We start from the raw sequence: 27268 nt of genomic DNA, 5'->3' as shown, positions 1-27268 counted from the left end.
ATTCTTATGTATTACTGGGACTTTTTTTTAAAAATAAGGATCTTGTCAAAATTTTGTCTAATAGGCCTTCTTGGTTCTTTAAAAGAGGTAGGAATGTGAAGGATATGAGTGTGCATAGCCAACTTTCATTACCTGAGATGTTGCTGGTTATACACCTTAAAGATTTGGGGTTAATACCATGTGGCCATCGCTCAATTTGTAGTTATACTGTACAGGCTTTTACTTGCATAAATAGGATTAATTTCAGGCCAAGTGATATATTTTGTTGTAATACAGAGAGTATTATTTATATATTAAAATATGATTGCAACTTATTTTATGTGGGTGAAATTAAGAGGACATTAAGAGTGAGATTGCAAGAACATTTAAGGGATATTAAAAACAAAAAAAGTGGAAAGTCCCTTTGCAGTCCTTTTTAATCTATGCCATGGTGGGGATGGTTGTTGTTCAAAAGCTAGTATTTTGGAAAAGGTTAAAATTTTCCATGGTATGGATTTAAAAAATCAATTGCTTTATAAGAAAATAAATTTTTATTCTGCAGTTTGGAACATTGGCGCCTAAAGATTTGAATGCTGATTTTGATTGGAAACTGCTATTGTAGATGAAGTGTAAAATTTTATTGGATAATTATTTAATTGTATTAACTAATGCTTATTAGTATTTTTTATTTAAGTGTGCTATTTTGAGTGTTACAATAATTCTTGAAATATGATTGGCCGAGGGGATAAAGTCTTGATATATTTTTTTATTTTAATAAACAGTTTGGATATGCTGGTACTATGGTTCTTTTTTATTTTTACAATTGTATGGTTGTTGTGGATTCAAAAATATGTGAAATGGTGATTGTCTGTATGGGAACACCTTGGTGAGCGTGTGTAATAAAGTGACATTCTGATGATCTGTAGTTTCAATCTTCACAGTTCCATGTAGTAAGACTATAAAATTTAACAAGGAGAGTCAGGGCACTGTCAACCAGTTCAGGGCATATTACTGGAAGAGGGAATTCTGGGTAGTGTGGGGACAGGATCAGTCATGACGGCAATAGGGTCTCTTCAGCCATGGGAATCTAGCTGCGACCAGGCTGTATTTATTTATTTATAGATTTCTAGGAACTATTTATTTTAGTCACATTTTTACTTACATCTGAACATTGAGTGAACCACAGCAAGTGAGCGTATTTCCCTGGGCACCCATCCAGTATGCTAAATTGTGTACTGATGAAAATGTTTGCAAAGGTCAGACTTCTAAACCACCACCTTTTATTAAATACTGTTATATTATGTTTGGTAATCAATTCCAGTGTGGTGATCTCATCATCCATTCTTTAGAGAGCAAGGCATTGAGCGGTTGCATCCATTGCAATATGACCACAAAAAGGAGTTTAGTAAAAAAAAACTTACCATGTCTAACTTGGTTAATTTTTTAGATCTTTTAGATATTTTAATCAAAAGTCCTGGAAGTATAAAGTGGAAGTAAAACTGGAAGATTTAGAACTGCTTTTTGTTTATATGTGTAGTTTGATTAATTGCCTGAATATCTTTCTTCTATTCATGCATTGTGAGAGGTAAGTTAAGAGATCGGATTCCCCTCAATGGTTGGAGTGTCACAGAATGGTCACACTACATACCCCTCAACTCTCCAGATTTTTGCAGAATGTCCAGAATTTTGGCTCACATTCTTGGTCTGTTCCTCATAAAAATGATGGTTTTCTGACAAATCACTGGGATGATCTTAGGATTGAAGTCAATAATAATGACATACTTTTGAGTTTCAGACTTCAAATCCTTTAGAAAATATATGTTAAAATGAACCCTGTTACTTTAGCAACTTTTTAAGTTTATCAGAGCAATATTTAAAACATGCCCCTAATTTTGGGCTTTTGCCCCTCCATTTGCTCAGTATTTGTCTAGGTTTCTGGCACTAAGAGGTTGGAAGGTATGCACATACCTAACTGTCAGATTTTTGCAGACTGTCCAGATTTTGCAAAGTGATGACATAAGAAAAAAAAGGGAGGACAGACATTAGAGTTTTGTTCTTTATAGCCCATCAGAAAATACATAATAATACAATATCTGTTAGTCTGACAACTTTTACATTTATAGGAGCAATGCTTTGTCCAGATTTCTTACACTGAGTGGTTGTGTGGTAAGCACACTGTGCTTTAAATTTTGGGCTGCTGTTTCTCAAAGGTTGCATTGGAGTATGCTGCCCTGTTTATGCCCTACCAGAAACTTGTGCTATACAAACCTTGTATTCCATTAAAGTAGATTGTGGACTTTATGCGTTACTGAATGGTGCTTGCTTAAGGAGGTTTGTAGCAGGTGTTATTCTCTACTTTGGTGTCCCCAGTTAATTCAGGGTGTTGAAACAACTTTTTGTCATTTTGGAATAGGGGTGGGTACACACTCACATGGGTAATATGGTCCAGTTATAAGGTATTTAACAAGTTTGGAGGGGGTTAAGGTGCTTGCTTAATTGGCAGGGGGTAAGTGATTTGATTCTTACTACAGGTCAGCTGCAGTTTTGACTGGGCTAGGTTCATACCTCTCAACCTGGAAACAACAAAAATCTGAACAAAGGCCCATGAAAATAGGCACAAATATGTATGCTAATTAACATAAAATGTACATACATAATTATGTAACCCCACCCACTCCAATAGAATTGTGGGATACCACCTTTCAAACGCAAACTGAAGAACAGACAAACAAAATATGGCCCCAGCCATTCCAATATCCCATTCCTTGGCTATTTCACCCCATTTACCATAAACACTGCAATGTACATACTCTTTTACTTCTGCAATGATTATCTGGATTTCATTTAAAACTTTTATTTTGCATTTTATAGCACAAACACTAATAGACCTCTGCTAAACAAGGCAATAAAGTCTCACAATGAAAATAGACATAGCATTAAAACTTATCTGCCCTTGAAACTCACATTCATTAAAATAGCATTGAAATCCACATTCAAAGAAAATGTATCTCAGCATCTGGCCAGTGGTGGATAAAGATTGCATTTGGGCTGTTTAAGTAGCAGAATGAACCTGCAAATCTAATAGTTGCACACCCCTCCCAGAGTCAAGTAGTGAATGGACCTGATAATTTAATTGTAAAGCAGAATGGACCTGCACATCAAATAGTCACACACACTGTACAAATTTAAAGCAGAACCAGCTGCAAATCAAATACTCAGACACTTCAATTCAAAGCAGAACCTGCAAATTAAATGCTTACAGTCGTAAGTAGGCCCGGTGCCCCGCTGTACTTACTGAACTGAACAATTCACATTTGGAGTTTAAGTAATAAAGCAGAATACAGTAATTGAATGAAATGCAGAGTTTAAGAAGTAAAGCAAATCAGACCTGTAAATCAAACAGTTGAAACAGACCTGTAAATGAAATAGTTGCATGTACGCACACTCACACCCTCACCCAAGTCAAGTAGTGAACCACTGAACAGACCTGATAATTCAAATGTGCAGTAATGAAATTGTAAAGCAGAACGGACCTGCAAATCAAAAAGTCGCACACACAGTACAAATTCCAGGCAGACCCTGAAAATCAAATACTCAGACACTTCAATGCAAAGCAGAACCTGCAAATTAAATATTTACACAATCACACACAAAGTAGTAGGTGGGCCTGGTGCCCTGCTGCGTTCACTGAACTGAATAATTCACATGCGGAGTTTAAGTAATAAAGCAGAATGCAGTAACTGAATGAAATGCAGAGTTTAAGTAGTAAAGCAGAATGGATCTGCAAATCAAACAGTCTCTCACACACACACACACACACACACACACACACACACACACACACACACACACACACACACACACACACACACACACACTGTCCCCCAAGTCAAGTAGTGAACACAGACCTGATAATTCAAATGTGCGGTAATGAAATTGTAAAGCAGAACCGACCTGCAAATCAAATAGTTGCACACAGTACAAATTCCAAGCAGACCCTGCAAATCAAATACTCAGATACACTTCAATTCAAAGCAGAACCTGCAAATTAAATATTTACACAATCACACACACAGTAGTAAGTGAGTCTGGTGCCCTGCTGTACTCACTGAACAATTCTGTTTGTTAAAATCACCATTAAATCTCTTATCCAATTTAGCAAACCTAGCCAATAAAAGTCTAAATGGCCTTATACTTAGAAAAGTAAAATCAATCCATATGTTGACAACTTATAGAGCCCTTAAAAGATGGAACCAATGCAGCAGCATATGTAAAAAGATCAAAAACTAATTGAAACTAAGTGAACTCACAGAAATGGCAAGGGTGTCTATGCATAATAACAGTAATATCAATGAAACAGATCATAATCAAAGATAGAGAAGATTCACCAATCAGAAACCACATTGGTGATTGCTTAAAATCTGCTACAACAATTAGGTATTGGATAAAAACTCACAATAAAGAATAAAATGCCATAATTAAAAACTCAGCCTACATAGAACCAAAATATCAAACAGCTTGCACATCAGCTCCTAAGCTGAAAGTCGATCTAAGCAACTAATTACTGCAAGCCATATAACAACAAGAAATATATTCACAAACTGTGACTTACGGCTACATTTATAATTGTATTAACTGCACCCAATCACAGCTTAAAATACATAAATCTAACCAGTCACACACTGCTAAAACAACTGGATGGTAATTATAGCTCTGGAATACAGCAAAACATTAAACACTCAAAAGCATACCAAGGCATAAAATAAACCTATCATGACAGTATAGTAAATACTGAAACCTTTGTATCATGAAAAACACCAGAAGCCATCATATTTGTAGACTGCATGCTGCACGGCAATATACTAAACCACGAATGCAACCCTTCAATAAAGTCACACAACATCGGCATAGGGGCCATTAAGCCTGAACACCCATAGAGAGAGCAAATCCCTCCAACATTAAAGCACTAAAACAGTTCTGTCACCAGATTTTAAACTGGAATTGAACAATCAGTTTCCGACATCTAAAAATACCCAAATGCCTCATCATATTATAAAGTTGGTATATCACTCTAAAAGCATACAAATTTAATGCTCGAACAAAAGATAACAACTGCAGTGATCAGCCATTACATTAGCATTGCTAAACAACTAGAAGCACAATAAGAGTAAATACAGCTGGCAACAATAACAATAAATATGTTTCAAAGGCAAGTGAAAGCAAGCAAATATCAGTGTCAACACTAATATGGAAAAATAAATCCTGATAACACTATGCATAAAACTAGATGATACCCATAGTCTCCGTATGCTCTGTTCTAAAGAAGCACTCTGCACTTGCCTTTAAGATAGCTGCTGCACCTGCTGTCCGAGATGCACGTTGCTGCTACCCAAACATAAACAACATCCAGTGAGTCAGCAGTTACACTCCTCAAGCTGAATCTGGACAGGCTGCTCATGACGTTGACGTCATTGCATATGTGATGACAGCAGCGGAAATTGCTGTGGGAAAAAATTTAAAAAAACGGCTGAGAAATAATTGGGAATAAAGGGGTCCAATCAGAAATTCATGGTACCCCATTATTTGGACCTCAACATCAGTAAATGCTGAGGAATTCGGCACAGTTGAGAGGTATGGCTAGGTTTAGATAATTTATCAATGCTGTTATTTGATACTGAGTTAGTATAGCCATTGGGTGTTTGTAGTGTGTGTTTTTTTCTCTTCCATTCTTTCAGAGGATTTACAATTGTCTTTTATTTGGCAGATGGCAGAAGCACAGAGTTGCATCAGCCAGTGGCCCCACGGAAGTTGATTTGACAGATAGTGGCTGCTACTGCGGTTGGAGTCTCTGGTGTTGTTGCAGTGTGCAATGAGGTTATAGATGGCAGAAGTGCAGAGTTTGCATCAGCCAGTGGCTCAAAGGAAGTGGACTCGATAGGTGGTGATGTTTTGTTACTGAAGCGGTGTGCTATGAGGTCATAGATGGCAGAAGAGCTGAGCTTCCATCAGCTGGTCTTCTGTGAGAAGTGATCTTGACAGGTGATGGATGCTGCTGTGGTGGATATTTTGGCCACTGGAGCAGTACACAGTGAGGTCATGGGTAATGATACACTGTTAGGTGCTCATTTAGGTATGTCAAAATTGGTGCAGTTTGGAAGCAGTGGGGGAGAGGTGAGGATGAGGTATGTAGGGCATAGTAAAGTAGTTTTGGGGCCCCCTTTGTTTTGTTTTTTTTTTGTTTGTTTTTTAGGAAGGGGGACAATTTCACAAAGAGGCCTTTGGCAATGAGGAGGGTTTAGGTTTTATTATGGGGAGTTTGGGGTTGTCCACAGGTGAGGTAGAGTCTCAGCAGCATGAGGTTGGGTCAGACTTTGGGATCTAGCCAGGTGATTGGTTAGTTAAGCAGACTCTGGGGCAGTAGGGAGGGTTGACCACCTCATATACCACTTTTAGTTAAAGGAAGACCTGGAAGGGGGAGTTTCTCAATATTTCAAATTAATTGAAATTGATGGGGTTCAATGTGTGATGCAACTGGAAACCACAAACAGTAAAGAATTTTGGCAACTTTAGTGGCCCTGCGGCAGAGGAGGATAGGTAGACTGTGGCCCAGGACATGGGACAACTGGGTGTTAGGCTTTATATATTACATGACGGTTTGGTTGGAGAAGGATGCCGTCTTTGGCCTTACCACTCATGGCTTCTTTTCTCATGATCTGTGATGCACAGCATCTGTGGACAGGGAATACGTGGCTGTGGTATGATCCTAGGTTTTGGAAGCAGAAGATAGTGGAGCAGTCACTGCATTGGGATGTGAGGCATCTTGACTTTTGGTTAGCCACTATGGTTGATAACCTTGGAGCAATTAGCAAGGGGGTTAATTTAAGGGGGTGTGAAGGGAGCATGCTGGGCCTTTAATGCACATTTTTGCTCATGGGTGCCGTGTAGGTTTTTGCACACCTTTTCGAACTGTGGGGGTATGCAATCAGCTGTGCAGGTGGCAGGCGGGAAGGCACATTGGTTAATTTGAGTTCACAGCAGCCTGAATCGGGTGGATTACCCTATTGTTCCTGGATTTCAGTGTAGTTGGGATAAGGGTGATTTTCACAGGCAGAGAAAAGAGTGTCCTTTCATTGGTCAAAGGGAAGATGGGGATGCGTTTTCCCATTAACGCATTGTCACTGTCTCTTTTGGAGTAGTTTTATGGTATGGCTTTTGTCAGGCAGATTGCATTGTTCAAGGGGATTTGCAATTGTTTACAAATGCAGAAGAAAGTATTGGGATGGGGGGATTATTTTGGGGGGGTTGTGGCTCGTTGAGTGGCAAGAGGGAAGGATGATTGAAGAAGGGATATTGATTGCTTGGAGTTGATTTCCAATTTGGCAGGCGTTGAAGGTTTAGCAGAAGAGGATGCAGGGGAAAAGGATTAATTTTCATTTGGTCAATATGGCAGTGCTATGACCTGCTGGTGTTGCCAGACATGGTGTCGGTTTGGCTTGGAATGATCAGATGTTTGGTACAGAAATCCTGGGCAGCTTTTAAAAGGAAGGCGTGTGGTAGGGCATTGTGTGATTTTGTTAAATTTGTGTTGCAGCTGCCTGAGAAGGAAGGAGTTTGGTGGGAAGGACAGTTGTTTAAATATCTGCTAAGTTCTGGGAACAAGGTAAGGCAGTTTAGTTGGTCAACGTCGGCTTAGATGTAATTAGTATAGTTGCACAGGTGGCAGGGTTATGTGACTTTACTAAATCTTGGACTGCGATTTGTATGTGAAAGACTGGGGTAGGGTTGATAGTAGGAGGACTGACAGGCAATTACCATTGAGTTCTACATATACATATATATATATATATATATATATATATATATATATATATATACACAATAGGGCATAAGGATGTCGATGACAGGGATCCTGTTTGGTTTAGACAGGATGGAGTACACATTAATGATTTTGGATTGGACATCTTTAATGTATACTTATGTTTGTTTTGGAGGGTTTGCTGAAGCTTTTGGAGTGAATAAGGAGGAGCAGCCTGTGTCAGACTGGTTGGCGGAGAAGAGGGGCAGGCTTGTCCCTCTTCTGTTCCCCCTCTGGTGTTGGATGTTTAATTCAATGAGTTGGGGGAATGAAAGTGTGCAATGGGATGCTGCTTGATAAATAAAAGTAAGCGAGTGATGAGACGCTGCTTGATAAGTAAAAGTAAGCGAGTGATGAGACGCTGCTTGATAAATAAAAGTAAGCAAGTGATGAGACGCTGCTTGATAAGTAAAAGTAAGCGAGTGGAGGTGAGGACGCTGCTTGATAAGTAAAAGTAAGCGAGTGGAGGTGAGGACGCTGCTTATTTCGTTGCAGTGAGCGAGGTTATGCTGCCCTAGTAAATGGTTATATGGATGTTTATGCTGTGATCAATAAATTAAAATATTGTTCGATAAAGTTATGTTGATGGAAATTTAATAAATGTTATCAAATCTCATTTGGTGTGGTGTATTTATTGAAGGGGACTGGGACAAATGACTATGCTTAAAATTCATCATAAAATCCCCACATTTAAACATTTGTAACCCTGCTTAATAATTGGTTTGTTAACATGGATGGAGGAATTATTTTACTTTAAATATATAAGAAAACATATACTTATCATACAGAGACTAATAAATATTCTGGCTCATGCCTTAAATGATCCCTGAGCATGTGTAATATATGTACTGTTCATACCTCTTTGTGTCTTGTTGCATAAATATCGTAGTGTGTAAAACACACAAAGTAAAAGTCTTAAGTTCAGCACTCATTATTTACAGTGATAAAGCAGTAAATGCAATAAAATCTTTACTTGTGAACAAAAACACGTCTAAAACTTCATATCCATTTTTACTTCCAGTAAAATGATCAAAACAGTCTTTAGTACAAAACAAAACAAAATATTCCTTCACTTAGGTATCTTTCCTGGTGTCCCTCAGTCATGTTTCTTATGTAACTCATGAGACAGGGAAAGACTCCTGGTAGAATCCTCTTGCAACACTGAAAGGCATATTTATTTCAGCTAAGGTTCTCTTTTTAATAGCCTTCTAATAGGTCCTTTCATTCAGTTATGTCTGCTGTAACATGCTCTGCTGTATCTTAATGTCAGGCATATGCACTGTAGCTCAAACAGTAAAACAGAATATTTATACCAGAACTAGTATTTGTATAGAAAAGTAGCTTATTTCTCATTGTTTAATATCCATTATGTAACAGTGACCCACACACACAAACATTCTAGTAAAGAACTCACAGTTCTATACTATAAAGGATAGTATACAAGACACGGATAACCCAATGGCATTTTTAGTACCGGGATTATGTTTGACAGTGAGCTAAACAGTTGCAGAAATAAAGCACAAATGAGCAATTTATAGTGGACATCTTTCTGTTGTATAACCTTTGCAGGTGTGACTTGTCAGTGACAAACACAAAGCTCTGACCTTGTAAATACTGTTGTAAATGAAGTGAGTGCCTGTTAAATAATGACTCATTCTCAGTTAGTGACAGGGCATTTCATCTACACCCTGCTTTACATACTCCTAAGATAGCAGACTAGTTGTTCATCACCATCTATTTCTTGTAAAAACACAGACTTCTACCCTGCCTCAAATGCATCAGGACAGACTATAAATGGTTTGACAAAGTACAGTACAACCTGTGCTAGCTACGAACACAAAAGATTTTTCTGCTTATTAAAATCCTTGTCTGCTTTGCAGTTCACCTTACTTGGATGGGGGCCTAACCTTTCATAAGGTCAACAAGATGACAGGCTATACCAGCAACATTTGATGTGACATTCTTTTAGTGACCTACTAGCCTTAGCATTGCTTTCAACTGGCACTGGCTACAAAGTATCAACAAATTCTTTGCAGCATCTCTTTTGCCTGTTTAGGGTTTAATTATCCATCTCTCGGTTACACAACCTAAGGTTCTGGCTACTTTCATACAAAGATTATTTCTGGCAGCATTAACATTACGCATATGCATATGCAATATTCTTGTATTGATTTTAACTTTGCAATTTGCATGTCAGAGTCAATAACACTGGATGCTCCTCACTGCTACTAATACAGAAGGATATATCTGACCCTGTGGACAACTTTACTCAGGCTGGCAAATCACTTACAGTTAGAGAGACCCTTCCTTCACTGAGGATGGTATCTAGAATGTGGACAAGGTCATTGGCTTCAACAATTCTCAGTGGCAGATGGTGACTTCAGAGCAATAGATTGGGAGGGGGGCTGATGGAAACAACTGAATGGATGCAGCTGTGTCAAGCTGAATGTTGCTGCACTTCTTTTTTTCACTCTGACCACAATGTTCTAAGACCCCCATATGTCCAAAGATAAACCTAATAAAAAACAATGACAAGTTATTTGTTTTTCAAATGACAACTATGGTGTCTTGAACAATCACCTTTTATCATTCCGGTGGGACCATATATTAGCCTCATACATCATAACCAGTTGCTGAATAATTCCAGGCCCTCATCAGAAACTTCTACAGCTGTATCACCAGTTCCACTGAACCATATGAGGTACCAGGCAGCTTAATGTCCGCAATCAAAGAAATCCTAGTATGCCTCCATATACACATTCTTAATAGGCCATTACAAATTGTTTATAACCCTAATATGGAAGGAGGGCATAGTAGTATCATTCCACTGATGTGTATCTTACACAAACCACTATAATTACAAGCAGATTAGCTTTGCACATTATGCAAGGTGATTAAGAGAATCACCATGCAGTTTTCCCAGGCAAACATAAGTAGTCTTCCTCTCCAAGACCTAACCCAGTACAGTCTTTCCAAAGATAGAACTTGCATATTTTGTCTAATAACTGTCTTAAACTGTATGACCACAACCATGGAAGCAATCTCACCTATCTATGAAGCTGACCTTAATTGGGCTAAAGTATTTGATATTGCCCCCACATGGAAATCATATAAAAATGAAGAGATCTAAAGGTAAATCAGATTGCAATAACTTGGGTCAACAATTGGCTACCTGGTCATATAAAGCTGGTATGAATGGGAAGATCCCTATTCTCATCATCCCCTATCACCAGTGTAGTTCCTCTGGGTTCTCTCCTGTGGTCATTTCCTTTTTGCATGTTTTTCCTCAGACTTTAAAGATGACTCCATAGACTGGATCACCAAAACTACAGATGTCTGCAGACTTGTAAGCACTGCCTTAGCCCCACTAATATCACTGCAAGTTGGACAGGTATACAAGTGCTAGCTGTGCAAATACTAGTATTACAAGTCAATATTGCTAAAAACTGTTTTCATTGTTCATTAGCTTTGCCCATTTCACTACTGTTGTGCCACTATCGAGTTGGTATATATAAGTTAAGGGAATGTTTGGGGCTATCTTCCCAAATGGGGGTGTAGGAGAGCTTCTTTGTCTATCACTGAAAGCGGTTTTCAGTGATACGGTTTCACAGTATTAGCCTTTGCTGTAATTAACATTGGTGAGTTGACATGAATCAATGCGGCTTCACTTCAAACAGTAATCAATATTACATACGAAGTGCAGTAGAAATGACATTACTTTTAATGTCAAAAAATGTAGCACTTTGCTATTTAGCATCCCACCACCCCTCCAGCTATATATATACCATTGATAGATAAAAACTAAAAATTGACAAAACAGTAAAAGCCCTTGGAGTTCTTGCAGCTGATGATCTTTCATTCATTACTACTGACTGCCAAAGCATATGGAGATGCCCCGCTACCCTCATTGAGGCTGTGAACCATACCAGGAATTTGTATGCAGATTTTTATCAAACTAATTACATAGTACTTCTGCCTTTTCTTTAGTCCACTCACATGTCATCTGGGTTAATTGGAGAATGTACAAAGAATTCTTATAAACAAAATCAAAGAGCTTCAGGGCTTGTCTTAAAGCCAAAGCCTGCAAAACCTTTGCACTCTTCTCTACATCTTATCATCTTCTTAGATGAGACCTGTTTATGACATGTGTGATGCCTGTGCCCTGGCCCAGTAATCAAGGAGCCTCAATCCTCACCACTAACACCAGAGAGGGCATCTCATATATGAGGAAAGGATAACAAATGCACACAGTAAAGTGCAATTTCCCTTTGGAGCACACAGAGATCACAGTCAGTCCGGGACTGGTCACTCCCTTGCTCTCCAGGTCCCCAATAAGACACCCCACTAGCACAACTATAGGTCTAGATCTCAGCCTAGCTGGGCAAGCTAAAATCTCCAGCACCCTCTCTGTCCAAGCAGTGCTTCGTGTCCCTGCCCAAGTGGCTGACACACACTTTGTGATAAGAGTTTATACAACCACACAGACACTTCTGGGGAAGGCTGGCAAAGGTTCTCCAGCTGTGCCCCTTTTACCCAGACTATACGATAGTACCCTGCCACCACCTAGCTAATAATTATCAGCTACTCAAAGGCCCTTAAAAGGGTGTCCAAATATTACTGTGTAATATAATTATCCAATTGGTAGTATGACTTAGTCTCAAGGCTTATTAGAGTGACTTGGTCAGTAAACTCTATAAATATGCAATGTACTCTAGAGCTTAAATTATCTCTACACAAACCAGCCACAGTTAAAAGGTTTTAAAATATTTGTCCTCCCTGTGGTCATGTGGGTTTCTCCTGGGTGCTCCGGTTTCCTCCCATATCCCAAAGACATGCTGTGGGTGGATTGGACACTCTAAATTGGCCCTAGGAGTGAATGCGTGCATGTGTGTGCATTCTGTGGAAGGTTGGGAGCTGGGCTGGCAACTCGACACCGTAAAATTCCACTGCCGGTCATAAGCGGACAGGTGACCCCTAACCAGGATAAAGCTGAAAGAAGAAGAAGAAGAATTAAAACCAGAAGACAATACTTTCTACTACACAGTCAGTGCTAGTCAAGAGTTCAGAGATCACACAGAAATACTTATAATTCAGTAGTACAGTTCTGACATCACAGAAAAACACTTAGTCTAAACTTTCTAGTTCTAGCTATCTTTAAAAGAAAACACAAGTCTAAGATAACTTACATGTGAGCAAGAGGCAGTTCTGTGAGTTGGATGATCAAGACAAAAATGCTTAAAGCCTTCTGATTCTCTCTGTTTAAATTGAAACTGCAGTTCTGATAAACATTACATCTTTTTTTTACACTTTCCTGGTGTTCCCAGGCTACACATTAACTGTATTTACATTCTTAACATCTCCCTTTTGTTATCTTGCAGCTGGTCAGGAATAGAGCAATAAAAATGCATTTGCATGTTTAAATCCAGCAGTTTAACTCTTGGTTAAAACAGCAGAAAGAATTTCTTCATCTAGACTTTTCGGCACCACTATCTACTTCAAAGGGTCAACTCATGCTTTACTTTGGTCAGTAGAGTGCACTGTTGTCACATTTATTTCCAGTTCCACATGTAACAGTATTTCTTTACATTTAAGACAACAAGCCTGTAGTTTGCATTCATATTTACAAATGATAGAATTATCTATAAAATTCTATCTGACTAGGCAGGCAGCCTTCACCCTTCTGTAACAGTCTTCACAACATGCACATAATTAAGTGACCCCTAATTATTTGAAACCACCTGCTTAGAGTACCCACAGGTGTCCTGAAAAGAAGAGGGCATTCAGCCTCTTTTAAACTTAATATCGAAAACACTGTGAAAGGTGACAGCTTCATGTCTCCAGAGATTGTCATGCATAGGGAATAAACTGCACCTGCCAGCTAAACTGAGCTGATCAGTCCATGGCTTCAGGAAGGAATATGACTTCATGAATATCCATAAGTTCCAATAAAGGATGTGGGACATCAATTTCCTTGGTGATGAATAGGTCTTTTGCTTTTTTGTTAAACCAGTCAAACTATAAACCTATAAAAAGCTAGTTTTATCCACGTTAGGCATAGCAGCATATTTTCTCAGTTCCCACAAAACCTGCAAAAGTTATTTCTATCATTAAAAAAAAAAACATTTTCACATTATACAAGCAAAATACAGACAGGCAGACCAAACACCAGTCTAGCTCACCTATCCAATCCCCCCAAGAAAACTCAATGCTAAGCTTATAGATACAGTAAAAATGTAAAATTGAAAGCAACATAAAGAGTAAAAGTCAAGCAAAATCTCCCATCCAATTTAATATAAAAGACTTTGCACCTTACACATATAAACAGCATACATGCATATATACATCTTTTCAAAATATACAACATTCACTTAAATCATCCCCCAGAAGCAGAATTCATTCATTCATATTAAAAGGAATGTGTTAAAACAAAAGAACAATAAAACAAAATAAAACAAAGCATTAACCTGTTAAAAAAAAACACTGACACAAATGTGTGGATTTTCATTAACATTAATCAGTTATAAAATGGCATTATTAGCAAAATGGACTACCTAAAAAAAACTATTAAATCAACGCACGATAACAGAACTCTAGCTATACTATTAAATGCTTTAAATATGCTGACCATAGCAAAAAACTCCAGCTAGATTATTAATTAAATGCTTTAAAATGAGTTGACCATAGTGAAAGAAAAAAAAAACACAACTAAATAAATAAAGGAAAAATGCACTCAGGAGACATACTCTTCAAAGAATTGAGGTAACTGCTATAGCACACTGGAGTCAGTACATTAATATCATCTGTAATTTCTCTTTATACAACTGGTTGAATGTCCATTTCACTGAAAGACAAAACATTGAATCCAAATGTATGAAAGATCATTTAATCAAATTAAAAATAACTGGGGCATCATACAGTCAAAATAACTCAAGGGAAAATTATCAAAAAGAACTTTACTGCAAGAGGCAATACACACTGCACTCACATCTGGGGGACTTTGCCCACCACACCCCTTTACTTAATTATTCTAAATTCATAGTCTCACAGCTGTGAAGAAGACTGAAAGTTCCTTACAAAGGTTATTAACAGCTAGTGCTAAAACAGAAACCACATCAGCAGCAATTTTATAAGTATATACGTATATATATATATATATATATATATATATATATATATATATATATATATATATATATATATATATATATATATATATATATATATATATACATATATATGTGGTTCCCTTTCAGAAGGTCGAACGGCTGAAATCTCGAAATGCATATGGTCGAGACCATATGCTCAAAATTTCAGAAGCTCGAACTTCGGAATGGGGATCGGCATACAGCGAAAAGTGGGAGATTTCCCTCTCTGTGCTGTAGTGTGTCTACTGTCTGTTTTCTTGACCAAAATGTATCAACAAAACAGAAGTCTTCCAAAATATGAACCAACCAACAGCAGTGCACCTATAGCTATCTAATTATCTATCCATCTGTACAGATATATTAAACATGACTCTATCCGGTTATGGTGTGGTTGTCACATTCAGTGAAAACTGACCTTCAAACAACGGTCATTTAACTAGTTGGGCTTTCAGTCATTTGAGTTCAGAGTCATTCAAGGAAAATGGGCATTTGACAGAAATCTTAATAGGAAGGAAAGCTTTCATTTCCAGTGTGTGTGTGTGTGTGTGTGTGTGTGTGTGTGTGTGTGTGTGTGTGTGTGTGTGTGTGTGTGTGGTTATGTGTGGTTATGTGTGGTTTTGTGCGTGTGTGTATGTGTGTGTGTGTGTGTGTGTGTGTGTGTGTGTGTGTGTGTGTGTGTGTGTGTGTGGTTGTGTGTGTGTGTGCGTGTGTGTGTGTGTGTGCGTGTGTGCGTGTGTGTGTGTGTGTGTGTGTGTGTGTGTGTGTGTGTGTGTGTGTGTGTGTGTGTGTGTGTGTGTGTGTGTGTGTGTGTGTGTATGTGTGTGTGTGTGTGTGTGTGTGTGTGTGTGTGTGTGTGTGTGTGTGTGTGTGTGTGTGTGTGTGTGTGTGTCTGTGTGGGTGTGTGTGTGTGTGTGTGTGTGTGTGTGTGTGTGTGTGTGTGTGTGTGTGTGTGTGTGTGTGTGTGTGTGTGTGTGTGTGTGTGTGTGTGTGTGGTTGTGTGTGGTTGTGTGTGTGTGTGTGTGTGTGTGTGTGTGTGTGTGTGTGTGTGTGTGTGTGTGTGTGTGTGTGGTTTATTGTGTGTGTGTGTGTGTGTGTGTGTGTGTGTGTGTGTGTGTGTGTGTGTGCATGTGTGTGTGTGTGACTGATGTGAGCAACAGGCAGAGAATATATCAGGGATGGTATACACAATAGGGATTATGTGCATATTGTGAAGTTGTGCAAAATGAGTTGCCTGAATATGAATGTATTGTCAGCATAGGTGTCAACCAAGTGGGGGCATATAGCAATAGAACAGTAGACAGTAGCACTCACAATCAGGGACAATATCAGTATAATACCACCAGTAATCCCATGTCTTCCACATAACATATGTGATTGTGAGTGATCATAGATGTTTCTGCAAAAACACAGTTGTGCAACTGTTATGATTTTTCAGTAATCTCAGAGGGGAATCAAGCACAACTCCCTCAAAATATAACATCAGCCGGAGGTGTTCAGAAAGACACTGTTATGCCTGTATTAGAAATAACAACCAATACTGGCTAGTTGGCAGGTGTGCATACCACTTGGTCTACTTATAGGGGTATGCTGCCCATATTATAATCATGTTGTGTATTTGTGTTCTTAAAGGAATTAATCCCCCAATGAGTTTCCTTCATTTGCTGTGTCACCATGGCTATGGCATCAATCCTTTGTGTGTGTTGATAACTGTATGCATTATACCACTACCACACTTTTATTCGATGTTTGTCCACAATTTAAGTCCTCCACAAAGCTGGTTGAAAAAGGGATGTATAAGTCAGTTTTGATGTTGTTGTTGTGTCTTTCATCTTTTCCCAGTTAGGGGATGCCACAGTGGAATTCCAGTCCGCTAATGATTGGCAGTAGATTTTTACATGCCGAGTTGCCGGCCCTGACGCACAACCTTTAACGAAGGTACGCCCATTCACGTATGTCTCCACACAGAAGACGCTCTAGCTGAGAATTGTCTTACTGTGAGGCGACAACGCTATCGCAGCACCACCACTGCAGTCTGTAAGTCAGTTTTGATGTCCAACACTTAAATAATGGACTGGAAAGGGCCTACCACTACCCTGAGGTAGAGATCTGATCACTGAACTCTAGCTAGAGGTGACTTCACACACTGCAGTATATTTTGCTCTCAGGTATTTGTTCCAGCTGTCTACCCACTTGGTGACGTAAGTGTTTATGGCCACTTGTGACAGTTTCTCTGTAATACCTGACTGTCGATTTGTGTCAAATGCCCTGATCAGGTCAAGTTACACAGGATGATAGTCTTATCATCATACATGGCCTTGCTAACCCTCTTGAAGACAGAGAACAGATGTAACAGACATGATGTTGCCTGAACAAATCAGACATGGGTTTAGTACACAGACAGGATATTACCTGTGTCCTTTTAGAGAAGGTCCATGATGACTCCTTGGCCTACCTCACAGATGAGGAGAATCAGGATGGGAGTATAACTCCATGCATCAGGTGATGATCTCCGGAGTCAGAAGGATGCATGTTGCTGTACACCCTTCTATGGGAACATAGGCTATCATGAGTCTGTGCTGATGTATGGCTCAAACTGTGTCTGGTAGAGCAGGTTTTAAGTCATGCTATAGGCAACCTGTGATGTTGTCAGGGCCCATTGCTTCTGTGTTATTAGTTGTAGAGAGCCCACAGATGTGCTGCCCTGCTGAGAATAATAACTGAGTAATGTTTGCATGTATACTTTAGCTGATGACCAGTGGCAACAGGGTGGTGTCATGTGAGACAAACTGTCAGCTAGCAGATTGTCTATGTCCTCTGGGTGGGTATATCATCTGACATCCACACACAGATCTATGCTTAGCTGTGTATTCCACTTAACATTTCATATGTATTGCAATAAATGATTTGTGACTAGATCTCCATATAGACTTGGTCATTCATCACATTACACATGCTGTTGCTATGCACACAGATACAGAGTATTATTAAAGTCTGAAGACCAACAAATGCCAAATAACACAATTATAATTACAGAGACATAATAGTCAGTATACCTTCAGTCACACAAATAATTCATATGAGCTCCACTGTTATACATACTTATTTATATTTATGTTTAAATTTTCTTATGTCTTTATTAAAATTTAGTGTACAAACCTTAATAAAACTGTGTGTGTGTGTGTGTGTGTGTGTGTGTGTGTGTGTGTGTGTGTGTGTGTGTGTGTGTGTGTGTGTGTGTGTGTGTAATATTTTTTTTCATGTGAATTTTATTATAGAGTAAACTGGAACAACAGTAAAAATATTTGGAAGTTGCTGTATCTGAACTCAGGATCATCTGTATTGCAGCCCTACACTTAACTTCTGCTTCCACAGGAATAGCTATAAAGCAGTAGGATATTTTCATATTCATTATTAACTTCTGTGTGTTAACTGACATGCAATGCTGCTTAGCTTGTTTGCCTAGTGCCCAACATAACTTGATATAATGTATCTATTTTGAAATTGTCTACTGTCTGCTTCCTCTCTACAGATGCTCTAGACCTGCAGGTGTTGAGAAAGATTGTTAACTGCTGCCCAATGCTGTTTATCAGGTTTGTATGATGGAAAGCAAAAGATGCAATAATGTATCCTTCTTGAAATCGAGAATGTCTGCAGCCTATCTGCAGGTGTTCTGTCTGGTTCGTGTTCGGGCTATTGGTTCAGGTTTGCACGAAGTTAAGTGATGAGCAAATGTGACAAGCAAAGCTCTCCGTGTTTTATCTTTGTGAGCAGTGTTTATTAGGTTTTATCCTTAAAACACAAATGTGACACTTGTACCGAGATCTACAGATAGTGTATACTGTGTGGATCACCATGTTTAGCAGATGTGCTACACACACACATGGTTCACAGGTGTATTTTATGCAATGGTCACCAGAGAAGTACAATACATGACATTTATTGCATTTATCCATTTCCTGTATTTGCATTAAGCTGTGCACTGTGCAACTAGTGGTATTAAAAATGAATAAATAAATAAAATAAACAACATTACAAAATAAATTTTAGTACACTCAAAATATTTTTATACATGTCTGGATATGAACTCTCACACTAAGGAACCTACAAAACACAGTAAGGGTGTCTTATCCCTCTTTGCCACAGAAACAGCTTTGCAGCAGTAACAAAAATCATTGTGCATACAAGCAAGTCACAAATCATCCACAGTACTAACAAGACATATGGCATTTGTACACTTCTAAGTTGTTTGTACATGTGTTAATTTCAGATGTAGTGCAATGAGTGATCACACAACCATTTATGACTATTGTTTGCAGTGATGCATCTCTGTCTTATCTTTGTATGATGTTCATTCTTCTTTTATCTGAGGAGTAATCTAAGATGTGCAGTCTGTAAAGCATTTTCTATCATTGTCCTTAAAATGTATGAGAATATGAAATGGCAACAGTATACAGTTTTCAACAAATAGTGGGGGAGTTTGGATACTACTGAACAGAAACTGAGAAATGTGTGCTGCTTACTTACATTTAAAATCTTGTTACAATTAGCTTACACTTTGTAAGTGTAACCTGGCTGATACAGCCACTGGAGGTAAGGGAGTCTGAACTGCCATTGTGTTTTCCTTCTCCCTACCAGTAACTGCTCACAGTTGCATCCATTAACAATAAACACTAAGGGATTGCCTGCACTGTGTTTACACCTGCTACAGGGAACCAGGAATTTGTAATTCAGCAATTGTAATGAATTCACACCTCATTTACATCTTCATTGTGCTCACAAGTCTGAATCTACTCTATAAAAAAGGTAACTGTGTAGCAAGGGAACCTGAAGGTGAGGAGAGTTGTGCATGTGGATAACACAGAAGAAGATTGCTATTACTTTGGATTTATCTGCACAGAAGAATATTGATCTTGATAAGATATGCTTGAATGTTTCAGTTATACACTGGATATGCTCACATGTAACTATGAAAAATATTTTTTGTATATATAAATTATTCATTATCAAATGCAACATTTGTCTCTATGTACTTCTTAGAAGTTTACTGATGGCATAGGCATTTTTGTCAGGGCATTTTACTTCCTTAGATATACAACCTTATTAATTTTCATAACAAGTATTACTGTTAAAACTGTTTCTCTTTACACTCTTCCATGTTATTTCAATGGAATATAAATGTCCTATAGTGGTGCAGTGGTTAATGCTGTCACTTCACAGCAAGAAGTTCTCCAGCTTGATTCTCGGCTGGGGTGACATCTGTGTAGAGTCTGCATGTCCTCCCTGTGTACTTGTGGATTTCCTCTAGGTTCTCCTGTTTCCTCCCACATTCCAAAGACATGCATCTGGAGCATCTCTTCCCAGGCCTCTGCTGAAAATGAGCTCTGCCCCAGTCAGACTTTCCTGGTAAACAAATGTTAAATAAAAATATTGTCAATGACACAGGGCAATCAGCCTTCTAGGATGGTCCATAGACACCTCTAGGGGAGTGCTGAGCACAGGTAGAGGTAGCTGGCAATTGCATAAAAATGACTGTTCTGTGATAAATGTGTACACATGTTCTGGGGACAGTTTGTTTCAAAGCACTTATAGCAATTGACCTACGTGTTATTCCTTGTTTGGTACAAAATGCCAATTGCCTGTTGTTTTGGGGATTGGTGAGCCAAGTTCCATTTCTGTGTTGCCTCAATCAAAAAATGTTTTACTGAGGTTTGCTTTGCTATTGTTAGTCCTTGTTTTGGTTCAAACATTGGTTTCTGTGCTACTGTGATATGTTGCAACCATATAACCTTTTTTTACATTTGGATGACTTAAGTTTTTTGTTTCACCAGTGGGTAATATTGAAAAACTAATATGTGTTATATCTAAGCAGGAGTTTCATTTATGAGATATTTATGTGTAGTATCCTTTATGTGTTTTATGTCATCTAGGACTATGGCAACCAAATATCCCAATCCCCACAAACCCCCCTTCAGTGACTCTGAGAATGATGGCATTATCTAAGCCTTTCATCAACATGGTTTCTTTCTGCTTGAGAGAAGACATGAGGATATGTCTGGACGAATGCAAGTTTGGAACCACATAGTGAACAATTTCAATGCTGTTGGGGGTGCAGCAGGGCATATGATCAGTTGCGTCATAGGGCCACTGACATGATTTCATTGGCCTGGAGGAGAGCAGCTGCAGTTGCCCATGGACAGCTGGCTACTGGGGGGGGGGTGGCAGCTACAAAGCTACCACTGAAATCAAATGAAAAGTTCCCTTCCACTCTCAGGGATCCAGAGAGTTCAACAGAAAGTGCACAACAACATGTGATTGATGTTGGTGGTGCTGCTTCAGGAAGGACAAGTATGTCCCAGGAGGAGCTTCCAGGTAGGCTTACATATGTCATTTTTTAAAGATTTCGTGTATAGCAAATTTTGGAAGCAATACTTTAAGTTGGTGTAATACTTTTTTAGGGGGTGAGCTTTAAATGGACTGATACAGTTAACACATTCTGGTCCATTACACATGGGGCTGGGGTGGACATGTCAACCAAGTTTCAGTTAAATGTATTGTTAATGGACATATAAAAGCCAAAAATATTTACTCCTGTGTTATTGTTATTGTGATGATGGTGTGTCCTTACATTTTGCTTAAATTCTTCAAGGACCATCCTCCCTAGAAAGAGTGGAATCATCTGCAAATGCTAAGCCAAACATTTTTATTTCAGTACTGATGAGAATTTGACAGAAATATGCATTTATCTGTATGTGTGAGGTGGGTGTCAGGACTGTGTATGACTGTGTGTATTGCTGTGCCATCTGTGGCAGTAACACCATTGTTTGTTAGCATATATTACACTGTAGTAGTGTAACTATTAATTTCATTCCTGTATTTGTTGCTTATTATCACAGGTGATCCTGACAGTGGAAGTGTAGGGATCTTACCACCTGATGTTAGAGTATCGATAGACTCTGATGATAATGATGGTCAAACAGAGGAACAGTCGGGGGGGGGTGCAGAGGTTGAATCTGACATTGTGGTTGACATTCAGCCATCACCTGTACTTCCACCAGGCACAGCTAGTAGGCCTCTGCAAACCCATTCCAGTGAGCCCTCCAATACTGGACAGGTGGAGATTGAGACACTTGATCAGGGTACTGTGGTTACTGTGACTTCAGTACCTGCTGACTCTGGCCATAGCCAAAGTGTGGGTGAGGTGCCATGCAGAAAGAATGTTAGGGGTGCTTGGAGGAGGTCTGCAGTCCATCCACCACTTAATTCTGGTGTTTCTTTCCATGTGACTCAATGTATGTTTAGCACCATCATGGAGGCACAGACACATTTCGATAGGACCTCCAAGGAAATGCTTAGTGTTGTTGATGTGGCACAAGCTGACATGCGTGACTACATCCACCATGTTGCTGATTCAATAAATCAGATGAATGACACGTTGAAATGAGCAGTGCCTGTGATGGTACATCTGCTGGGAGGGGGACAGCATCCATGTGGACATAGGTCAGCCACATCATCTGTTACCCAATATGGCCATGCCCAGTCATGATCCCGTAGTGGCACTACTTCCACTGCTCTGTTAGTGGTTGAGGTGTCTACACCCAGATGTGACAGGCCATGAGGTCATGGTCCTGGGCATACTCGTGAGGAGAGCAGACATCAGTCACATTCAGGTAACAGCAGCACATCTGACCATGAGTGTGGACATGCCACAACAACTCCTGGCAGAGCCAGTTCTCATGGTCGGGGACGATGACAATGAACTGTCACCTCTACCATGCACTGCTCACACCTGTCTGACATGTGAGGATGTAGAGCTAGCACAGAGCTTGGCTGTGTTCTTGTAGACACCCACACACCAATTTCACCTGGATGTGGTCATAAAGACACACACACACACACACACACACACACACACACACACACACACACACACACACACAAACACACACACACACATAACAGTTGCATGGGTCATTCATGTGGATTACAGATCATTCTTTCTCAGTGGCCATTTGGTAATTTATCAAAATGTCTGTTTGTTTCTCTTTCTTACACACACACACTCACTACCTCTTGTGTCAGCCTAGACCTCCTGCCCCATCACAACACCCTATGCAAATGATAATCCTGCTCTATCCTTGGTTTCTGTCTTTTGGATTCAGGGATACAGAAGTCTTTTGTTTGATGCTCTGGATGCATAGATGGCTTAGGGTTTAGTATATTTCTGTTTGTAATGCTGTTTTGATAACTGCACTGCTTTCTTATAGGGTTTGGTAATATGTACATCCATCCAAAACTATTAGACCAACAAAGCTGGACCAAGCCATAAAGAAAAGTGTGACAAAGGTCCAAAAATGGGGACAGTTTTCAAACATCGTGGTCTTACAAACTTAGACAGTTGATAGAATAACGGGTTTTGCATTACTATTTTTATTTTTATTTTCTGAGGTATATGAAGTCTGAAACTGAAATGTGTGTCATTATTTTCTAACTTCGCTCTTTACTGATTTGCCGGTACAAAAGTATGAGGCCAAACTATGGATATTCACTGAAAATCTGTACATTTTTGACAAGTGAATGTGTGAATCTTTGATACATGAGGCCTATTAGTGGCTGGAGGACACATGCCGTCACATGAGTCCTCCTGTCACATACTAATGTCATTGCTGTAAAAATCACCCACCTTATAATTACTTACATTATAAGTAACAATATGCAAGGATATGTCATTCACTTGCATTCTTAGACATTTATTTTCTATTCCAGGTTTAACACTTACCTTGGAAATCCAGCAATTGCAAGAGTTTTAGTTCAGGGCTGACTCTGTCTGATGCTAGCAGTACACAGCCTTTACATGGGTAAGTAAAGGTTGTATGTGTTTCCTGGCATCAGTGTTACTGTATGTATGTGTATAGGATGAAGGTTTTAGCCCCTTAGGTGGTGAGTGTGTGTGCTATCCATTGCCCATTGGCCAGTGTGAGGGAACTGTTACAAACTCCTTGTGTTCTCACTGAGGAGTTTTCTCAAACAATCTGGAAATATAATCGCTGATAAGTAGAATTCTTGGCACTTTAACTTTTCAGAGTTCTGCATTGTCTTAATTTTTTGCCTGATTGAATTATTTTATATATTTGCTGACTGAAATTATTTTATATATTTGCTAGCATTGTTTTCTGTTTCTGATCTCTTCTGAAACTGTTTTTCTTCCTCCCACCCACCCTACTCCTGTGGTGTTTGTTATAGTTGGTGGCTTTGCAGTTGACCGCCCCAACTGTAAATTTGATCTGGGACACTCCTCCCAGTCTAGTGTTCATTCTACTTAATACAAAGAGAACATTTGAGAAGGCCAACCCACTTAGGTTCTTAACCTTGAATTACCTTATTCTCCTCCTTCTTTCCCTTGCACTTTACTTAAAAAAAAAAAAAAAAACTCCTTGTGTTCTGACTGAGTGCTGAGTGTGTTTCTCAGCTGAAAAGTATATTTTTTGGCACTTCTTAACTGTTCAGAGTTGAATAAAACAACAATTGTTCAGATTACATTTCAAATAAATTGCATTTATTTAAATTATATTTGCTTTAATACTGTTACACACTCAAGTGTGCTAGCTTGCACTGCACTTAAATTGTTTTTAGTGCTGCTTTAGCTTTCTGAAAAAAAAATCTAAGTTTGTTTCCTGCCTTTCCTGTAACTAGTGTAGTCCAGATGCAGATTTGCTGTATCCAGGACTGTTGGTAAGCTTCTGTTCCCCCAAGCCTTTCTGTGTTGGAGGAAACCCTACTAGCTTATCAGTGGGAGTGGTAAGCACTAAATCGCCTATCTATGACAACAGGAGTGGCTTTTGGCCAATAAATTGTAGTTTATTGGCCGTTTGGGCAGTTTTTCCACCTCTTTCAACTTTCTGGCTTAAAAGCCTGCATTTCTACTTTTTTCCCCACCTTTCCTGTAACTAGTCTAGTCCAGATACAGATTTGCTGTATCAAGGACTGTTGGTAAGCTTTTGAGCCCTCCAAGCCCTTCTGTGTTGGAAAGAAGCCTTCTAGCTTATCAGTGGGAGTGATAAGCACTAGGTAGCCTATCTACCACAAGAAAAGTGGCTTTTGGCCCATAAATTTTAGTTTATTGTCCATTTGGGCAGTTTTTCCATCTCTTTCAACTTTCTGGCTTAAAAGCCTGCATTTGAGCTTTTTTTCCCACCTTTCCTGTAACTAGCTAGTCCAGGTACAGATTTGCTGTATCCAGGACTGTTTACAAGCTTCTGAGCCCCCCAAGCCTTTCTGTGTTGCAGAGAAGCCTTCCAGCTTATAAGTGGGAGTAGTAAGCACTAGGTAGCCTATCTACCACAGGAGGAGTGGTTTCTGGCCCAGAAATTGTAGCTTATTGGCCGTTTGGGCAGTTCTTTTCCATCTCTTTCAACTTTCTGGTTTAAAAGTCCACATCTGCGTTTGTTTCCCACCTTGCCTGTAACTAATCTAGTCCAGATACAGATTTGTTGTATCCAGGAATGTTTGTAAGCTTCTGAGCAGTGCCAAAGTTTGCTCTTCAATTTTCCCTTAGATCTGCTAGTTCTCTCCCCTCCTGCACTTTTATTAGTATATTAGTTTAGCACTTTACCAGACTTCTTGTAGCAATTATTATAGTACACAAAAGTGCTACTAGCACTAAATGTTCTACAAGGAAACAGCTCCAGTATTTATTAATGCCCCCCCCCCAGACATGTCTAAAGGTCAGTTCCCTGTGCATTCTCCTATTAACCTGGTGAACTTGGGCACCCTGAGGCAATGTAGCAACTGTCTTATGTACACTGACAACCCTCTCCTCTTACCTCCAACACTCAGACTTGTGAGAGATGCACTTATATATCCAAATTGGAAGCTAAGCACTTTCCAGCCAAGACTGGAACAGCTGGTCAAGAAGAGAAGGTCAACACTTGCACCACACCACATGGAACACATAGCTCTCCAGAACACACACCAGCACTGCCTTCACATAAAAACACAAACCACACACCCACCTTCATGGAGGCTCTCAATAAAAATTTACCCAAACAGCAGACACCTCCAAGGCAGAAATGCACCCAACCACCACAACACAACACTAATCACAAGACACATAACTCTCCTAAACAGTGTGCCACTCAACCAAAGCCCCTGAGGCAAAACTGCATGCCCAACACACTAGTTATAGGTGACTCGATAGTGAGGCATACTGATATCCCACTCATTAGATTGAATAAGGACAAAGTAACAGTCAACTGCCTGGCAGGTCCCAGGATCCATCGCATAACGCACGCACTCAGGTCTCTCAACAACAGGTACAAATATGACTCTGCCATTGTACATGTGGGTGTCAATGACCTGAGATATACCTCCCTGGACTACATGAAAAGAGACATGGAGGAGCTCTTGGATTATGTAGCCCAGGTGGGTATGACCCTAGCCCTGAGCAGCATCCTGCTATCACCCAGAATGATACCACTGTACAAGCAAAAAATGACTGATTTCAACAATTGGCTAAGTTTCTGCTGTCATTCTAAGAGGATCCAGTATCTGTCTGCCTGGGATGACATGATTGACAGACCTCGATGCTTTGCCAGAGATGGCATGTATTTGTCGCCCCTGGGTTTCTGGATACTGTCCAAGGCTTTTGCCACCCCTATAGTGCGTTTTTTAGGTGGTGTTCCAAAGACCAAATTACCACTGTAACAGTTACAAACAAATGCAATCTGAGAGTCATGCTGCTCAATGCTAGAAGTTTAAATCTCAAAATGCACTCACTCAAAGCACTCCTTAAAATGGAGAACATCGATATTTGTGCTGTAACAGAGACCTGGTTCAAAGCAGCAGAAAGCACCCCTGCACTACCAGGCTATAACTCATTCCACACCTTTCAGCCCCAGAACTTGGACCAAAGCTCCAAAGGCAGTGGTGTTTCCATATTCATAAAGGATGCACACACCTCCAGACTGGTAGCCCAATATAACGCATCTGAGATACTTCAAGTGCAGCAAACATTGGGTAAGACAGCGATTCAGGTTGTAGCCTGCTATAGGTCCCAAACCATGTCCCAAGACTCGCACTCCAAGTTCCTAAGCACCCTGGAGAATATTAGGGTCCAACCTAAAACTCTCATACTGGGCAACTTCAACTACTCGTCCATTAACTGGGAAAACTACTCATGTACCAATACACTTGCCTAATTCTTTCTGGAAATCAGTAATTCCAATACTCTGGACCAGCTTGTTCTTAGCCCCACTAGAGGTAGCAACATCCTTGACCTGGTCATTCCTAACAT

The sequence above is a fragment of the Protopterus annectens genome, chromosome 11.part0, assembly GCF_019279795.1.
Source record: "Protopterus annectens isolate FY-2018-M chromosome 11.part0, PAN1.0, whole genome shotgun sequence".
NCBI classification, from domain to species: Eukaryota; Metazoa; Chordata; order Ceratodontiformes; family Protopteridae; genus Protopterus; species Protopterus annectens.
This window is presented reverse-complemented; position numbering follows the sequence as displayed.